The sequence below is a fragment of the Cavia porcellus genome, unplaced genomic scaffold, assembly GCF_034190915.1.
Source record: "Cavia porcellus strain 051 isolate PalLab524CR breed Dunkin Hartley unplaced genomic scaffold, mCavPor4.1 scaffold_28, whole genome shotgun sequence".
In the NCBI taxonomy this organism is placed as follows: Eukaryota; Metazoa; Chordata; class Mammalia; order Rodentia; family Caviidae; genus Cavia; species Cavia porcellus.
Genome location: NW_026947511.1, coordinates 25,439,378 through 25,457,654, shown reverse-complemented (window position 1 = coordinate 25,457,654; position 18,277 = coordinate 25,439,378). Strand labels below are relative to the sequence as shown.

Sequence of the window (18,277 nt, the reverse complement as noted above, 5' to 3'; positions counted from 1 at the left end):
TTATATTTATGTAGATATAGCATTTAAATGTGTAATTTACTTAGACATTTTTGTTTTATTTTGGATCCTAAGAAAGTAATATCCTTATTGCATCTATTAAGCTAACAGATTATTTCATGGAATTAAAACAAAGTGAAGAATCTCATTTTGGACCAGGCATGGTATCACATGCCCATAATCGTAGCACTCAGGAGGTTGAGGCAGGAGGACTGTGGTGAATTTGAGGCCATCCTGTGCTACATAGTGAGTGCAAGGCCAGCCTGAACTACGCAGTGAGACCCTGACTTAAAACAAAACAAGAATCACATTTTGGTATTGGCATAAGTTACAGGTTATATACATTGATATGAAAAAATATTTCCTTAGGACTTTAGTGCAAGGTTTTCATTATGTAATTATGACAACCAAATCTCTAGTTAACTGAAAGAGAATGGAAAAGTGATATAGAAAATGATTTTTAAAAGATGATTTCTTCTATATCTGTCACTCTATGCTATACATGTATTAGGAGATTTCCTTAGATTGCTCTGATTATTGCCTGATGCCAATACTCTTTATGAATTAACTAAAGCAAATGAATTTCAGTGTATTTTTTCCTCTGCAATAAAGCTTAGCTGAATTTCTCAACTACATAGAAACATCTATAATGATTAGTGGGATGTAAGGAATCACAGCTACATCATTGATTCCTACACTGATCTTTATAGGTCCAAACGCTAATGAAATATATTAACAATAGATTTTTCTCCATTAGGCACAGTGCCTTTAAATTAATGCCTCTTTGTTCACAAATTCAATCTTTTATATTGATATAATTGTATCTGTAATTTGCTATTCAAAATATATTCTAATATCAAATTTTCTCATATTCATTTATTGGATTTTTAAAGTACAATTTTACATGTTTTCTACAGGAGGTGATTACTATGCCTGCTAACATGATAGGATAGAAAAGTAAAACTTTGAAAGTTAACGGGCTGACCAAGAAACAAATTTATCCCCCTGAGTCACAGTGGTGTATTTGTGTGACATTCCTCTATAGTCCTCTATAAATTACCTGCTACGTGACTTCTCTTTTGATTCCTTATTCTGTAAAATGGGAGTTATAGTCCTGACAAGATATATTTTTAAAACTTTGACAGATAATGTTTGTGAAAGTGCATAGCGCAGTGAAGTGACACATAGTTCTTTCAAAAATATTGGTTGACTCAAAAATATTGGTTGATTATAAGTAAAAGCTTTTAAAAGACATTGCATTTCCCCTTTCCAGATCTTCAAATTTCATTTTTTCCCTCTTCTTTCCCTTCCTCCTTTGCTGCTATCAGTCTTTTTTTTTTTTTCCTTTTCTTTTTCTTTTTATCAGTACCAGGGATCGAACTCATGAACTCACAACTTCACACTTGCCAGGCAGGTGCTTATGCCGCTGAGCTAAATCCCCAGCCCCAACCTGCTATTAGTCTTAAGAAAGAGTTTAGGGAGACATTTTTGTAGTTTGTTTTTATCCAGTCTCACTTTCCTTTTTGATGTCAGAAAACTCAGCCATCATCTCATATATATTTTTGTATGAATAGAAGAATGAAAACTATATTTTGTAAGGTAAATTATGACATTTTACATTCTGGTATGTTTTCTACTGCCTGCATAAGAATGTGAACTAGACAGCGCCTAATACCCTGGAATGCTACCTGGCAGTGTGTGCTACATGCCACCTTAATGTTTGATTGCTTAATTAGAGCTGGTTTTCTATTCTGTCATATTTAAATTCTTAAATTATTAGGAAGGTGCTGAGCAACAAATTGGGTCTGCGACTCTCTGTGGAGGAATTTGTTGGATTAATAATAAAAATATGTAAATGTGTGCAGGGGATTTGAAAGTTTAAAGACACTTAGATTTTCAAAGAAGTAAAATGAAAAGGGATATGTAAAATAAAATTGTCTCGAGCTTTTGAGTATATTCATTGGGGAGCACAGATGGATGTAAATTCAGGAGAATTTTTACAGATCTATGGATTTAGAGGTTTATTATAGGTTTTTGCTATAGCTTTACTTTTGTTGCAAACCATCTATCTCTTTGGTCTGGTTTTTACCGAGGTTTTGTTAAAAAACAAAAGTGCAACAGACATTATAAAGCTATTTTAAATAGTACAGCACAGTGAATTATCATTAATTGAAAGAGAAAACATGCTTTTGTTAGAACATTAATTACCTATGTTATAATTATGTCACCATTCATATTTTAATTGTTCTATAAATGTTTTGTCTCCTTGTCTCTTTCCTGTCTCTTTAATCTTTGTAAATTTGATTTATCAATTTAGTAACATTTTCATTACATTTCCTTAGACACGATCTTTGATTTTCAGTTTAATTTGGTATACGCACAGCAGCTTTCAATTCCTTTTTCAACACAACTCGTAAAATGCGCTTTCATGTCAAAGAAGAAGAAGAATGAAAGGGTAATCCCAACTGCTTAGGCCAGATGGTGAGAATCAGATGACAGAAAAAAGCAAAGAAAAGAAAAGAGAGAAAAAAGAAAAATCACAGAACCAGTCAACTCCTATTTTGTTTCTCCCTTTTCCATCAAGGAGATTGATCTTTAAACTAGGTGGGGTGAAACAAGTATGGTTAAGGGGATGGAAGCCAATTGGTGGTATAGTAAAGGTACCCGGCTGTTTTAAATTACTTCAAGCCTCTAGGCTAGACATCACATCCCAGCATTCGGAGGAAACTGGCAGATGTTGATAGAGAACTAATTCCAGTTATATTTGGAGAATTACAGGGAATTACAATAGTGCTGAAAACTGTAGGGAAATTTTCTTCCAGTTTTCAAAAAAAGAAAGAAAGAAAGAAAGAAAAAAACAAACGGTAAATGTGTGTGGTTACCTTCAAAAATTATTAAGCAAACTTACAGAACAGCACTTTAAACAATGCGTGAACATCTATACAAGAAGCAGCAAATTCACTAGGGATCAAGCTCCTGCCTCAGGGATATTTTCTTCTCTCTTTGGGTTTACTACATTAAAAAGAGAAGGAAATTATGCAGAAAAGGTGTCTGGAGATCTAAAAGATATTTAGTGTAGTTGTGACTTTCTTATGGGAACCATTGGAAAGTTAAAAGAAATTTGAGGTGGGATTTAGCTCAGCGGCATAAGTGCCGGCCTGGCAAGTCCGGGGTCCTGAGTTTGATCTCTGGTACAAAAGAAAAACAAACAAACAAACAAAAAAAACACCCAAAAACAGAAGTTTGTGGTTTCAAAGCCAATGCTAGTTAACACACCAATTTTTGTTTGCACACGTAAAGCTAGTAAAAATGAAATAACTGAGGAGCCACTAACCAAATGCATTACACTGAAAACTGCATGTGTATTTATATATCCATACATTTTTACCACCAAAGATTGAAATCATCTACCAGATTAAATTCCCAGCCATTTTATTTAGCTTCCATTTAGTTCAATTTAGTTTAACTTATTTAGTTTAGTTTTACGTGGTTAAAAGTTATTGCTAATCTTCCCAGGTGGGACTTGAACATGCAATTCTCCTGCCTCAAGTGCCCAAATTGCTGGGAATGTTGGTGTGTCTCTGTTCCCAGTTAATGTCAATATCCAAGAAGACATTATGTTTAATCTCTGGTGTGTTAAATAGGGATCAACTGAAAAAACAAAGATGCAATTGGCCTTGATGGATGGAAGCCACTCAAAAGTCTAAAAGAGAAAGAAGCAAAAGATCATTCATAATAAAAGGAATCTTTCTACTTACGTACTTATTACATATTTCCTTGCAATTTGTGTGTCTATCTCTTATTTTGAGGGGGAAATTAGGAATTGTCTTCCTTTTAGATTATGTTTAGATTATGTTCAATTATGTTTAGATTATGTTAGCTACAATACTTTATATGCCTCTCATTTTCTATAGTCCCTATACTATATGTTATTTAGCTCTTAATCATACCATTTTCATCCTATTGTTTAAAGGCAGGACTGATGGTCCCAGGACTGCTCCTATGGTGGCTCAGGATAGAAAGGAGAAGAGTGATCTACATGCTATGATATTTCATAATAATCCTTCTATCTTAGTTACTTTTCTCATTGTTGAGAAAAAATATCTGATGCCCAAACTTCATGGAGAAAAAGTTTATGCAGCCATTGCTTTCTTTCTTTCTTTTTTTTTTTTTTTTTCTCTTTTATCTGGGTTCAGGAAGAGGCATAGATTGAAAGTAATAGATGTATCAGCATAAAACAGATACACTTAGTACAGCTATGCTTGAGTCTCCAGGGTCTAAAATCCTGGTCTAACTCTTTAATTCCGTTACTTCTTTGTCACATATAACCCAGTAGGTGATGGCCTTGAGGGCTATGAAGGATTCTAAAACAACAGCACTATACAGTTTGGGGGATTCTAAGAGGCAAGACAAGTTAGACAGTAGATTAGTAGCAAATGATTAAACGTATTAGTAGCTTAAAATGAAAATTTCTTTCCGTCACCATTCTTTGTGTTCATTCTTCATTCCAAGCCATCAAGGGGTGTTCACATGTAGTCACTCAGAGACTCACATTTATGAAGGCTTCTTCTCAAGACGTTTCTTCACGCACAGGCTGGGAAGAGAAAACACAGGGACTGCATGTGTGCTTGTGCAAGAAAATGTGATTTTGTTTACATTTAATTTTCCACAGTCATGCTGCCTGGCTTCACATGGGCAGGAAAGTTAAATGAAAAATGGATGCTGGAGAACTTCTGTAAGGAAACCAGATATATGCTAAAAATGTACATTCTCTGAAATAAGTTTGTTATGTATGGTTTACAAAACTTTATACATTTGTCATTAAAATTTTTATACTTGTGGCTAGGGGTTTAGCTCAGCGGCATAAGCACCTGCCTTGCAAGCAGGCGTCGTGAGTTCGATCCCCGGTACCGATAAAAATGAAAAAAAGACAAAAAAAAAAATTTTTTTTTTACACTTTTGGCCTTTATAAGATCACAGAAAAATAAGTTCATGTATTGATAATATTAAATTGAAATAAATTTTCCTTCTATATAATTATAAAACAACTATTTTAGATGCAAAGAACTAGAGCATTCTAAATGGAGTAAGTCTTCTTTTTATTATATTTGTTTTTAAACATTGCTAACAAATTATTTTTAAACATTTCTCTTACAAACTTGAAACATATAGTAAGTTAATATAATGTCATTGCTGCAGAAAAAACTTATGAAAAAATACACCTTATATTTTAGTATGTGAATATTGAAAAAATTAAAAATGTTATAAGCTAAATAGCCTACTAATAAAGTCTTCAGATGTTATAATAGCCTCCAAAATTGAGAAAGAACCTACAGAGTGAGGCAAAAAGATCCATCATTGGAATATTTGTATTTACTCACACAAATATGGTACATGGTGTCTTTCCATTTTTCTAGTTCCTGCTCTGATGGCAAAGCATCTCCACTAAAATGTTTACACAAATACTAGAAGCCAGCATTTTGTACAAGCCCATCTACCACTGTACATATGCAGCAGTTAAGAGAGGGCCTTTGGGCCACTTTTTCCAAACTGTAGAGTCAGATTAAACCAACAAGTAATGGTAGCCTTGCAGACTCTCTTTCTCTAGGTTCTTGTTTGCCAAGAGTCCAGTATTTTTACTGGCTCTGGCTCTGTCACTTGCAGCACAACAAAATTCTCCATAACTTCCATGAATCAGTCTGAATAATGCTATAAAGGAGAAAAGAGCAGGAATGTTTAATGCAGGAAATGTCATTTTCTTTCTGAGTGTGTGTGAATGGGGGCTGTGTATGCAAAGTGTTGGAGAGAATAAGGAAGAAAAATGGCTGGAATGATTCCTTTTTGTCTCATAATTTTGTTTTTCTTTCTGTTCATAATTTGTTTTCCTATTATATATGTTCTATTTTTCACAACATTTAAATGATAGCCAGTGATATAGCTCAGTGGCATAAGTGCCTGCCTGGAAAACATGAGGTCATGAGTTTCATTTCTGGTTAAAAAAAATATATATATATATATTTTTTTTTTCAATTAATTATTAAATAATTTCATCCAAGAATATTTAAAAAGTAACTAAAAGTCTTTCATGAGCTGTTTATGCACAGGGTTGACTTTTACTTTGTGGTGTTCATCAGATTTTTTATGAAGATAGGTTAATAGCTGTTGAGAAAAACTTTGATAAACTAACACGTAGATTTTTCAAAATTCCTGGGTATACTCCAGTCAGTTCTAGTGAATGATGTGTTTTGACTTCTCAGTGCAATGTAGGACATGCCAGGTAAATAAAGGTTTTGTGATTCAATACCTCTGTCCCATCAGCTTTAAAGATCAAATTAATTTGTCCTATTTGAAGCAAGATGAATGAGATCTCTCTCCTTTTCACCTTTGAACAGGACTTTTGCAAGACTTTCCAAAGACCCATCCTCCATTACTTTTTGCACCTCCTTTGCATTGACACACCAAAAATCTGATTTCATGGATCACATACTTCCGTGTAAAGTGATAAACATGTTTTAGATCTTCCTAATTATGTATTTCCCCTACCTCGTTTCAGTGCCCCTATTTTGTCATCATCACTTTTTAAATTCTCTATCCCTTTTTATGAGTCATATAAATTCTTTCCATGAGTTAGTTATGTACAATTTAATACATAGCTGTTTTTTTAAAATTTTATTTCTTATGCCTATAATGTAACTGGAAATATTTCATCTAAACACTGTGATATTTCAACATGCATTGGTTATATGGTACTGGAGAAGCAAGCATTTGATTAATCAGGAATTCACACTGGCATTCTAATTAGGAAACTGTCACTCCAGCAGAGCAACTAATAGCCAACTTATTACATTATGTTTAATAAACAAAAAATACTGTAATAATTAGAAGAATGAAAGAAATCATTTTTATTGGTTAAATCAGTAGCTTGCAAATTATTATTTTCAGTTGCACAAATGTTTTTTGCTGGTGAAAAATGTGGAACCCAAGATACATGTAATTAGCCTGAATATTGTGAAGAGTGACCTTGCTCTTTCACAATGCCTGCCTGATCCATAAATACTTGATCCATATGTTTGATCCATAAATAATTTTGTGTCAATGTGATTAAAGAGATTTCTAGATTCCCATTACTTAGTGTAAAAATAATGAAATCTACATTTTGGAATATTATCAGTCACTTAAGAGATTTTTCATACAAGGTGTTATTGATTCAATCATTTCAAAGCACAGATATTGTAACTTCATCAAAATGTAGAAGAGCTATTGTATGAACGGTTTTGTTTTGTTGTGTTTTCCTTGCTACTTAAGTGCCAGGAGAAGTGACAGCATTTGGAGGGAGATTTTTTAAAGCATATTTTTGTGTCTTGATTATGAGGGGAACCTTATTGACTGAGTATGGGTAACAGCGATTATTTGCCAAGAGACATAAGAGGCGATGCCAAGTGAGATTGGCTTGACACTTACATTGCTAATTTCTAGTAAGTGTTTCTGGAAATTTTCATGAGGGATTTTGATACAGTCACCACTGAACAAACTTGAAAAACTAGTATTTACTAGTATTTTTTCAGATATTTTTCAACAAAACTTAATTTTTACGTTTGTGTTTTATTTTCTAAATTTAAGAAAGTTACTGAAGGATAGTTTAAGGTGTTCAACTCCTGCAGCTAGGATATTGCAACTTTTTTGGAGTTTTTTTAATATTTGATAGAAAAATATTAAAATATATTGATCTAGCTGAAGTACACAGTTTGAAGATTTGATAAACGTATGCATTGTGAGGTAATTACAACAGTGAAATGATTCAAACATTTGTCCTTATCCATAGATACCATTCTGGTGTTTTGTTTTTGTTTCTGTGTATTTGGCAAGGACAGTTAAAAATCTGGTCGCTTACCTATTTCCAGTGAACAACGCATTTTTATTAGCTGTACTAATCATGCTGTACTTTTCATTCCTGAAACTTACTCATCTTGTATTTGAAAATTTCTACTCTTGACTGGCTCTCCAGCCTATTCTATCCCTTGCCTAGCTTGATTTTTTTTTTTTTTTAACCAGAGATTGAACTCACAAACTCGTGCTTGCCAGGCAGACACCTGCACTACTGAGCTAAACCTCCAGTCCCTAGGTTGATCTTGTTAGACCCAACATATATATGGAATTATGTGCATTTTTTTGTTGGTTTTACTTTATTTAGCATAGTGTCCTCCAGATTGATAAATGCTATTGCAAATTGCAAAATTTCCTTTCTTTACGCACCTGTCTGCTGATGGACACTTGTTCCCACATCATGAATAGTGTGACTGACACTAAAAAGAACATATAAAGTGCAAGATACCTCTGTGAGGCACTGACTTAGTGTGATTTCTATTACAGAAATGGAATTATGGAACCATATGGTGATTCTATTTAGTTTTTTGAAGAACCTACATACTTTTTTCCATAATGACTTACCAGTTTATCCTCCAATAAGGTACATGGGTTCTCTTTTCTCTGTACTTTGTCAACATTTCTTAAATTTTGTGATAATGACATTCTAACAGGTGTGAAGCAATATTTCACTGTGGTTTTGGTTTCCATTCCTCTGATTAGTGATGCTTTATATTTTTAAACAACTCTTGGCTATTCCTATTCCTTATTTAAGGAAATGTCATGTGCCTGCTCATTTTTTCACTGATTATTTTTTCCTTTGAGCCCATGTGATTTTTTGAGTTACATGAGTCCCTTATGTATGTATGAACTCATTACATGTATGCTTTATAATTATCTTTCCATTCTGTAGATTTGTTTTCTATGTGTCAGTCATATCCTTTGCTATTCAGAAGCTTTTGATTCAATCTCTTTTTTCTATTTTTACTTTGTTTTATGTGCCTTTCCGGATTATTTTAGAAAAGTAATTTTCTAGACAAATGTCATGGACTTTTACCTTATTTCTTCTTTTGGTAGTTTTACTTTTGTTTGATATACTAATTAATTTTGATTGATTTTTGATATGATATGAGACAAGAGCATACTATTCTTCCACAATTAGATATCCCATATTCCTGACTCAATTTTCTGAAAAATCTATTCTGTTTGTTCTTCTTGGCGTGTTTTTCAGAAATAAATTAATAGAATATGATGTGTTTATTTCTGGGTGCTTTATTTTGTTCCATTAATATATATGTCTACTTTTATGACAATATTAGGCAAGTTTGTTTATTGTAACCCTGTAGTATTTTTTTGAAGTAAGGGATTCTGATTCTTCCAATTTTTTTTTTTTATTTTTGCTCAAGATTACTTTAACTACTTGAACTCTTGTCTGGTTCTCTGTAAATTGCAGAATTTTCTCAATCTTAGTGAAACATAACATTAGAATTACGATTGTGACAATTGATAGTCTGTGTGAATCACAGACCATAGCAAAATTGTAATTTTGTGGGACTTGTAGATCTCTTTGAGTAAAAAGGATATCTTGAAAGTTTTAATTTTAGGGGATGGGGATTTAGCTCAGCGGCATAAGCCCCTGCCTTGCAAGCAGGCCGTCATGAGTTTGATCCCTGATACCGAAAAAGACAAAAAAAAAAAAAAAAAAAAAGAAAGTTTTAATTTTAATAAAAAATAATTTTAAATTTTCTGGTCCATGAATATATCATTTCATTTTTCGCCATGTTCAATTTTTTAATCAGTGTTTTACATTCTTCCATTTATGATTTTTTCTGATTTAAATTTTTTGCTAAGTGTGTTATTCTTTTGAAAGTTACTATAAATTCAAATTTTTTCTTAATTTCTTTTTTGGGTAATTTGTTGTGAATGTATAGAAACAGCTGATTTTTGCATTTGTACCATCTAACTTTGCTTCATTTATTTATAACTGACAGATCTTTAATTTTGGTATATTAATGTCTTAGAGCTTTCTATATGTAAGATCATATAAACTTTAGAATTTAGCTTCTTCCTTACCTGTTGGGAACCATTTATTTGTTTATTTATTTATTATTTTCCTGATTTATGATTCTGGCTAGAATTCCCTATATATAAATTATAAGAGTTGGTACCTTATCTTGTTCTTGCTATTAGAGAAGATGTTTTTAGTTTTTCACTTTTGAGTATAATGTTAGCCATGGATTTGACACTTGTGGTGCTTATTGTATTGAGTATATTCTTTCTAAAATTAATTTAATGATTTTATAATGAAAATAAGTTAAATTTTGACTAATGATTTTCTGCATCTATTGAGATGGCCATTTCCTATTGGTCCTTCATTGTGTCAATGAGGCATATTTAATATGTTGATTTGCATTTATATTAGTCAGGGTTCTTCTAAAGAAAACAGACATAACACAAGATATACAAATGTATAAGAAATTACAAAATTAACATATGATGGTCAGCCACAGAATCAGATTAGGAAGCATGCAGAAGATGTCTCCACACTGGAGACCAAAGGATTCGGTCCAATGTCTGGAGTTCACTGCAGTGGCCCATGTAAGTCCATACCAGAAGGCTGATGGATCTGTGAGAAAAGGCTGAAGCATCTATAGTGGAAGACCAAAGGATCCAAGGCAGAAGTCCATGAGTCTGCACTGAAAACCAGGAGATGACATCCAAACCAAAGATTAAGACTGGAGCTTTCCGAAAGTATGGAACCTCATCCGTCCTTCTTCTTCATTTTATATCATTCAGGCAATCAGCCACCCTTCTGCACCTATAGTGTAATTGCTAAAACAATTTAATTAAGCTTCTAAATGTCTCAAGTTGACACAATCAATCAACCACTGCAATCCATCCCTTGTCAACTTGGCAACAAGACACATTTCTTTAACCAGGTACAAAGACATGCATATAATTGCACCTAACATATTAAAATTGTTCTATGTACAAACAGAAATGCACTAATTTCCTTACCAGAATTACCGGAATGGTACATGTTTTCTTTGATTGATGCTTAGTCTTATCATTTCATAACTTTAACATTGTAGCACAGGTTTAACAATCCCCAAGAAACAACATTATATTACATTAGAACCATTTTTGATGAGAAATGGTAATTACAAACCTCTTTTTGTTGTTGATCACAGGGCTGTAGCTTTTATTTAGAACTTCCGGCTTCTACTACACATTCTATATTCCTTTGGCCTTCAACAAGCACCTCTGTAGGTCTTGGTTCTTTCCCTAATGGAGTGACCCATACTTTTATTCCTGAATGCTCTGGACTATTTGTCATTTTGCCTGGATTAAGTTGTTGTAATTTCCTATTGACTTTAATAATAGGCCATGGTAGTACTAAAAGGCAACCTAAGGGATCTCCTGCACTCCATGTATATTCTTCCTTTCTTGCATTGAGGAATAGTAGACCAATTTCCCCTTGAAAGTCTGTGTCAATTACCCATGACAACACTGTGACTCATTTTTAGTTGTTTTCTCAGGAATATGAGACCAAAGTAACCATGGCGAGGTCTTAGCTTCCAGTTCAGTGGTACCATTGTTGTGTTTCCTGGTACATGCCTTCCTCCTTTTGGAACTAAGACTTCTAAGCCAGCAGAACATAAAGTCATGGAGACAGCAAGCAAAACTTTTGCTAGTGTATCCCTAGGAGTAACGATGAATGGTACCATTCCTACTTCTACTCCCTGAAACCTGAGCCCATGAATCCTGGCTATGGAAGACACAGTGTCATATGGTGGACCCTGATTCAAAGCATATGCAGCCTTTGGAAGCATCTTGCCACATCTGTGAAAACTAGTGACCCCTGACTGTCATTGTAACTGTGTCTTTAAAAGACCATTCCATTTCTCTATCAAACCAGCTGTTTCCAGATGGTAAGGAATATGGCATGACCACTGAATTCCATAAGCACGAGTCCTTGCCTCACTTATTTAGCTGTAAAATGTGCTCCTTGGTCAGAGGCAATGCTATGTGAAATTCTGTGATGGTGGATAAGGCATTCTGTCAATCCACAGATGGTAGCTTTGGTATGTGCATTATGTATGTCAAAGGCAAATCCGTATCCAGAATACAGGTCTACTCCAGGGGAGACAAATTGCAGTCCCTTCCATGATGGAAATGGTCCAATAGAATCAACCTGCCACCAGGTCACAGGCTGATCTTCCCAGGGATTGGTGCCATATTGGAGACTAAGTGTTGGTCTCTTCCGCTGGCATATTGGACATTCAGTAGTGGTTGTATCCAGATCATCCTTGGTGAATGGGAGCCCATGTTGCTGAGCCCCTAAAAAACCTCCATCCCTGCCAACATGACTACTTAGTTCATGGACAGTGACAGGGGCAGCTGAAGAAGGAGGTGGGCCACTATCCACAGAATGAGTCATCTTATCCACTTGTTTATTAAAGTATTCTGCTAATGTTCCCTTTTGGTGAGTATTTACATGAGAAACAAATATTTTACATCTTTTGCCTATATTGAAAACAAATATTTTACATCTTTTGCCTATATTTTACATCTTTTGCCTATTGTGGAAGATATCTTCCACAAATATTTTTATCGCCAATTTTCCATTATGCTCTTTCCAAGTTAACGATCATCTGACCAGACATTGCCTACAGCCCATGAGTCAGTAAATAGTTACACTTCTGGCCATTTCTTCTTCCGAGCAAAATGTACCACCAACTGCACTGCCAAAAGTTCTGCCCACTGTGACAATTTCTGTTCACCCTCTGGAGCCAGGAAGTAACGCTCAACATAAGGACTATATCTCCCACAAAGAGAGCCACGGTGACTTTCAGTGCCAAGATCCTTAGCTCTTCTGATGATGATGGCAAAATTCATATCAAGAAAGCTAGCATTGACAAGCTTCTTCAGGAGAAATAACAGCTCCAAACAATAGCAGCTCTTAAGAGAACCCACAACGCTTCTTTCTTTCTCTCCACATCTATTAATGCTGGCAACAGTTCTCAGGTGGGCCATCCATGCTCAACACCACGCTGATCAGTTCATCCTGCGTTCAGATTGACCACCAGTTACCAGTCCACCACCACCCACCCTTGGTCAACTTGGTGCCTGCACCTATTTCTTCAAACTATAGTCTCCAGTGGCAGATTTATGAAAGCTAACATGTCTTGGTCTATTCAGATTTACTTTAATACAACATTTACATCTATACAAATTTTATTACACTCATTCCTGGACCAAAAACAAAATATTCAGAAGGTGACCAAAATTCAGGGCTAAAATACCATACTTTGGTTAATTAACCTTGTTGCAAACATATAAAAGTAATATTAAAATAAAATTTAAAAAATTACTACAATCACAGTCCTTGTTTCCATTAACTTTTAACATATCATGGCAAGACTAAAATCAAGGACCTCCTGCAGTTTAGGTGGAGGACTTCAGTTCATTTTTCCATTGTCCTGTTCCTGCTTTTCAACAACGTTCTCCTCTATTTCATCCTTTCAACCCACAATTCCACGGGAGCCTTCCATCTGGCGAAATACTTGAAATTACTCTGTTGGTTCTCTGCTCTGAATTTCCAACATAGATCTGGTCAAAAGCTCAGAGAAATAACTGTGTTACCATTCCAGCAGTAGCCTGCCACCCAGGTAACATCTCTAAACACAAGCAAAATGCAATCCAACTTTCAACAAAATACAGTATACCACCTGGGATCCAACAGTCAATGCAGTTCAGTAGAAGAGTCCCAAACTTCTTCTTGAAGCATTTCCATCAGTACTCTGATTTTCCAGGCTCTGACGAGAGTCTTTAGAATAGTTTAGAGCATGCAGGGTCTGTCCTTTTGGCCAGTCTCTCAAAATGTTTCCAATTTAACTCCCAAGGATCGTAAGTCAAATCTCACAGGTAATATCACAGCAATGAGACCTCTTCTGGTACCAAAAGCTGTATGCATCAGGGTTTTACTAGAGAAATACATAAGGTCTATTTTTTTTTTCACTACTTAGCCATTCTTCAGAAATGCCAAGCATAGGATTTAGTTGATACACTTGCAAAAATCATAAAGAAAACTGTAATTTTGATTCATTTGAGAGGTAGAATAATAGCATCAATTAAATGACACATTAAATTTAAAGCTTCAATAAAATGTTCTATACTTAGAATACCTAATTATTAGAGGTATATATGCTAAGATTTTTAAAAAAGATACAGTCAATTTACATAGAGATAACAGTTAATATTTTGGTCAAAAGTTTGTGTTCATTGTTTTTATTTTTCCTTTAAGAAACATATATTCTTGATTTTAATATTTAAGGTCTATTATGTTGATTTTTCACCACATAAAGACTTTGCCCGGGAGAAAATCCAAATCCCAATTTAAGACATAACAACTGTTAGAAATTTTTATTTTGAAGTTCTTTCAAACTACTCCCCCCACATTACTTTTAAGTAGTACAGTTCCCTCTCTATCCCTCTGCACCTATACATATGACCACACACATATGAACACATTTATGACTAATGTTTCTTTTGCTTTTTACTTACTCATGTCCTTTCAGCAGAAAATAGCAGTAGCTATATTAATATTATGGCATAATGCTAAAATGAAAATGCATACATAAAAACAGAGGATTGTTTAAATAGAGTGATTTTTCAACAAACATGACTTATTAATTTTAGTTTTTTATATCTTAATAGGAATAACAAGGACGTAGTTGTCACTCGTTCCTATGAAACCTATACCTAAAATGAACACATGCCTTATAATGATTATTCAATAAGTACTTGAAAGCACAAATGAAATGAATAATGCATTTGTTTTGTCTATTTGTCTAAGATTCTTTTTTTTTTTTTTTTTTTTTTTTTTTTTTTTTTTTGTAGTGAAAATCAAAGTCAGGATCTAGAAACTTGAGCTTGCCAGGTAGGCACATGTGCTGCTGGGCTATCTCTCCTGCTTGTCTGACTTTTTGATAATCTACAACCAATCAGTTTGTTGGGAAATTTTACCATTTAAAAAATTATAAACATATATATATATATATATATATATATATATAATCTCACAGCCATGTATTTTAAATGCATTAACCCTGAAATACTGAAATATTATCTCATAGCCATATTTTAATACATTAACCCTGAAATTACAGTACAATTAGCCCAATTTACAGGAACATATAGATTCCCATATATTCATACATATGCATGTTATACACATAAAATATTTATATAGCCTTAGTGAACTGAATTCAAGTCTTTTCACCTTCAAGTTTCATATTATTGTTTTTTTCACTATGTGTACTTTTAGAGTAGTACTTATCTGTGAATAAGTATCAGATTAAAAGGTTATGATATACTTCTAAAATAATACTTAAATACCCTTGGAAAATATGTAAAAAATTTTTATAACATCTACGTTTCTGTGTATTTTGAATGATTGCAGGATCTGTGAATACCAAGGACAACTCTATCCCATTCTGATTATATCTGCGCTGCTTATTTGTTGAAAGAAAAAGTGAGCTTTCAGATACAGAAATACACGATTGACGAGGGGAGCTAGAAATATCAAAAGTCAGCTAACAAGTCCTTTCACTTATTTTTATAACTTCCAAGTAATGTTCAAGCTACATTTTAAATAAGTAAATCATAGTTAGTAAATGCTATTTTACCATACTACATCTATAATTTTGCTTTGAAAATGAACAAAACTGTGAGATATAGAGCTAGATGAGTTATTGAAATAGAGGTGAAATTAAATTTCCTAAGTTTATTTACTCAAACCAGAAATAAATAGCTTTCGAAATGAAAACTTGCTCCAAAGAGATCTAGTTTTTCAAAATCAGTTCCAGTTTTAACCTGCCATTTCCACATTGATATTATATTCCATTTTATTAACTTTATGGAATAATTTACATGATCTTGGCTGAATTGAAAGTTCTGGAGAGCATGTGTACATGTGCACAAATGCGTATGTGCTTTACTATTTTTAACAATTCTTTGTGCTGAAATTTTTCTTCATTTCTTGATTAGAGTGTACACAGAAATACATAAGTAATTTTTAGAGCATATCAAATGCAAACCAGATAACAAATTCAGCTGAAGTATTTGAAAAAAAAAAAAACTACAGAAATTGACACAGAAACAAAACATACATGAACAGTATCATCAAAATAAACAGACTTTTCCTGACTCCATACATTTGTTGCAGTGTAATACCTACACTATGAAATGGATGCAACATAGGTGATAAATTTTACATAATTCTAAATATCATAATTCACAATCTTGATATTTTTCTGAAAAAAATGTTAATGGCTTGTGACTAAGATGTACTTGTAGAGATATTGAACAAAATTAAATAAATGAATTTATGTACCATGTTAATTGAAGCATTCAACAATGTAAAAACACTAAATTTGTCAAAAATTGTAGGCTCATTTAAAACATTTCTAAGTAGCATTCCAATCTACTTTTGCTTTGCATAGGGCAAGCGATAGAATTTTCTAAACTTTTAAGTGAAAGTACAAAGAATCAACACACTAAATGAACTTTTTTTGTGTTTGCCATGGTACAGTGTATTGAAACCAAAGCCTATAATGAGATATATCTCCCCTCGTTTTAATTTTTTATTTTGAAATGGGATCTCTTTAAGTCACTAAGTTGACCACAGTGGGCTTAAACTTATGCTTCTACTGTCTCAGCCTCCCCCAAAATTAGTGAAGATGAAAATATTTCAAAGAGTTGTTCTAAAAATTAACATGTGCTTTAGTATGAAGTAAGCCGGTATTGGCATAAGAATTGATACAGATGTAGAATTAAAGAAACAGATGGTACAGATGTAGAATTAAAGAAAAAGAAACAGGCTAAAGAGAAAATTTGACTCAATTTCATATGAGACTTTGGGAAAATAACAGAGATTGTTCTTGAGACATTGGGAAGGAGTAGAGTTTGTGAACAGATTCTGGATATATTAAAATATGAGCATGCAAATCTCAAAAATTTCATAAAAGGTAATTTCACAAGGCTTTAAGAATCTAAACAGAAAAAGGAAAACCTATAAATTATTAGAAAATCAATAACAAGAATACTGCATAACCTCATTCACATCTGGTATATTTTTTTAAAAAATTGATCTCATAGGTTTCCAGAGTAGAACATTGGTTTTTAGAGACTTGTCATGACAAAGGTTGGTAGTTAGATACAAAATAAGAATATAAGTTAGTGTTCAACAGAACATTAAAATGATGCTTGATAATAACTTAATGTATATTTCATAATTTGTAGAAGAAAGGACTCTAAGTCAACATAAAGAATTGATAAACATTTGAGGTAAGAAATATATATTGTTAGCTAATTTAGTGAGTACACATTGTATGCATGTACTAAAATATGACCCTTAGCTTCTAATTATATGCAGTTATTATATATCAATTTAAAATTTTAAAAAGAATTTGCTAATATCTATTCTTTTTATGTTTCTTTTTAAATTTTTTATTTTAAAGAGATTAAGACAAAAGAGGACATAACAAAGCTGATCAAGTCAGAACAATGCAAGCAACACAGCATTTCACCACAAGACAACCCACCACAAGTAACTACCATAGTGTCTCTTTCTTTGAAATAGTTGAGCATAGCTTCATATACAATAGTATCAAACATAACAAAACAGTATAAAACCCTTCAATAAAATGAAAGCATTACAGGGCCTTCAGAACCAAATAGCAAAGAACGAACAATGGCTACCATATTATCCTATTTTCCATAGAAAATTTGTTTATATTATCACACATAATAATATCCAACAAGGTATGACAGGATAGAACCAAAGGCATCAGAAAAACAAAAGCATAGTAGGACTCCAGAGTAAGATGATACTAAATCAGCTCTAACTATTCGAATGTCTTCTTCTTTAAACTATTTTTATATCCCTTAATATTGTAAAGGTAAATAATAACTTCAGATATATTAAGAAATTTTACTAAATGATATAGGAGAGCAAATTATTGCTCACAATTTGAAAGTTATTGTTAATGTGTTTTATCAACATTGGATTGCTTATCCAGAATTTTAAAAAGGCTATAGATCAATATTTTTTAAAAAGATAACAAAAATAAAAATGCCACATAGAATTTAAAAGATGTGCTTAATTATCAAATATCTGTAAAATATAACCACAATAATGTGCTAATATTTGCCTGAGGATTTCCATGAGCCTGGGCTACATTAGTGTGTCCAAAGCCAGCTTGCATTACATAGCAAAACTCTGTTTCAAAACTAAATAAATAAACTTCAGTACTTTGCATAAGAACTGAACAGGTAAAAGCATTGAATTTTCTAAAACATGTTTACTGAGGTATATCAACAAAGATGAGCAAATGACTGTTTAATATTGAAA

At 33.1% G+C, this 18,277-nt stretch overlaps 1 protein-coding gene across 8 annotated transcripts in view; it reads left to right on the top strand.

The window, feature by feature from the left end:
- Window positions 1-18,277, top strand: part of Ctnna3 (catenin alpha 3) — a 1,637,747-nt gene that overhangs the window by 1,154,929 nt on the left and 464,541 nt on the right. The window lies entirely within an intron of this gene.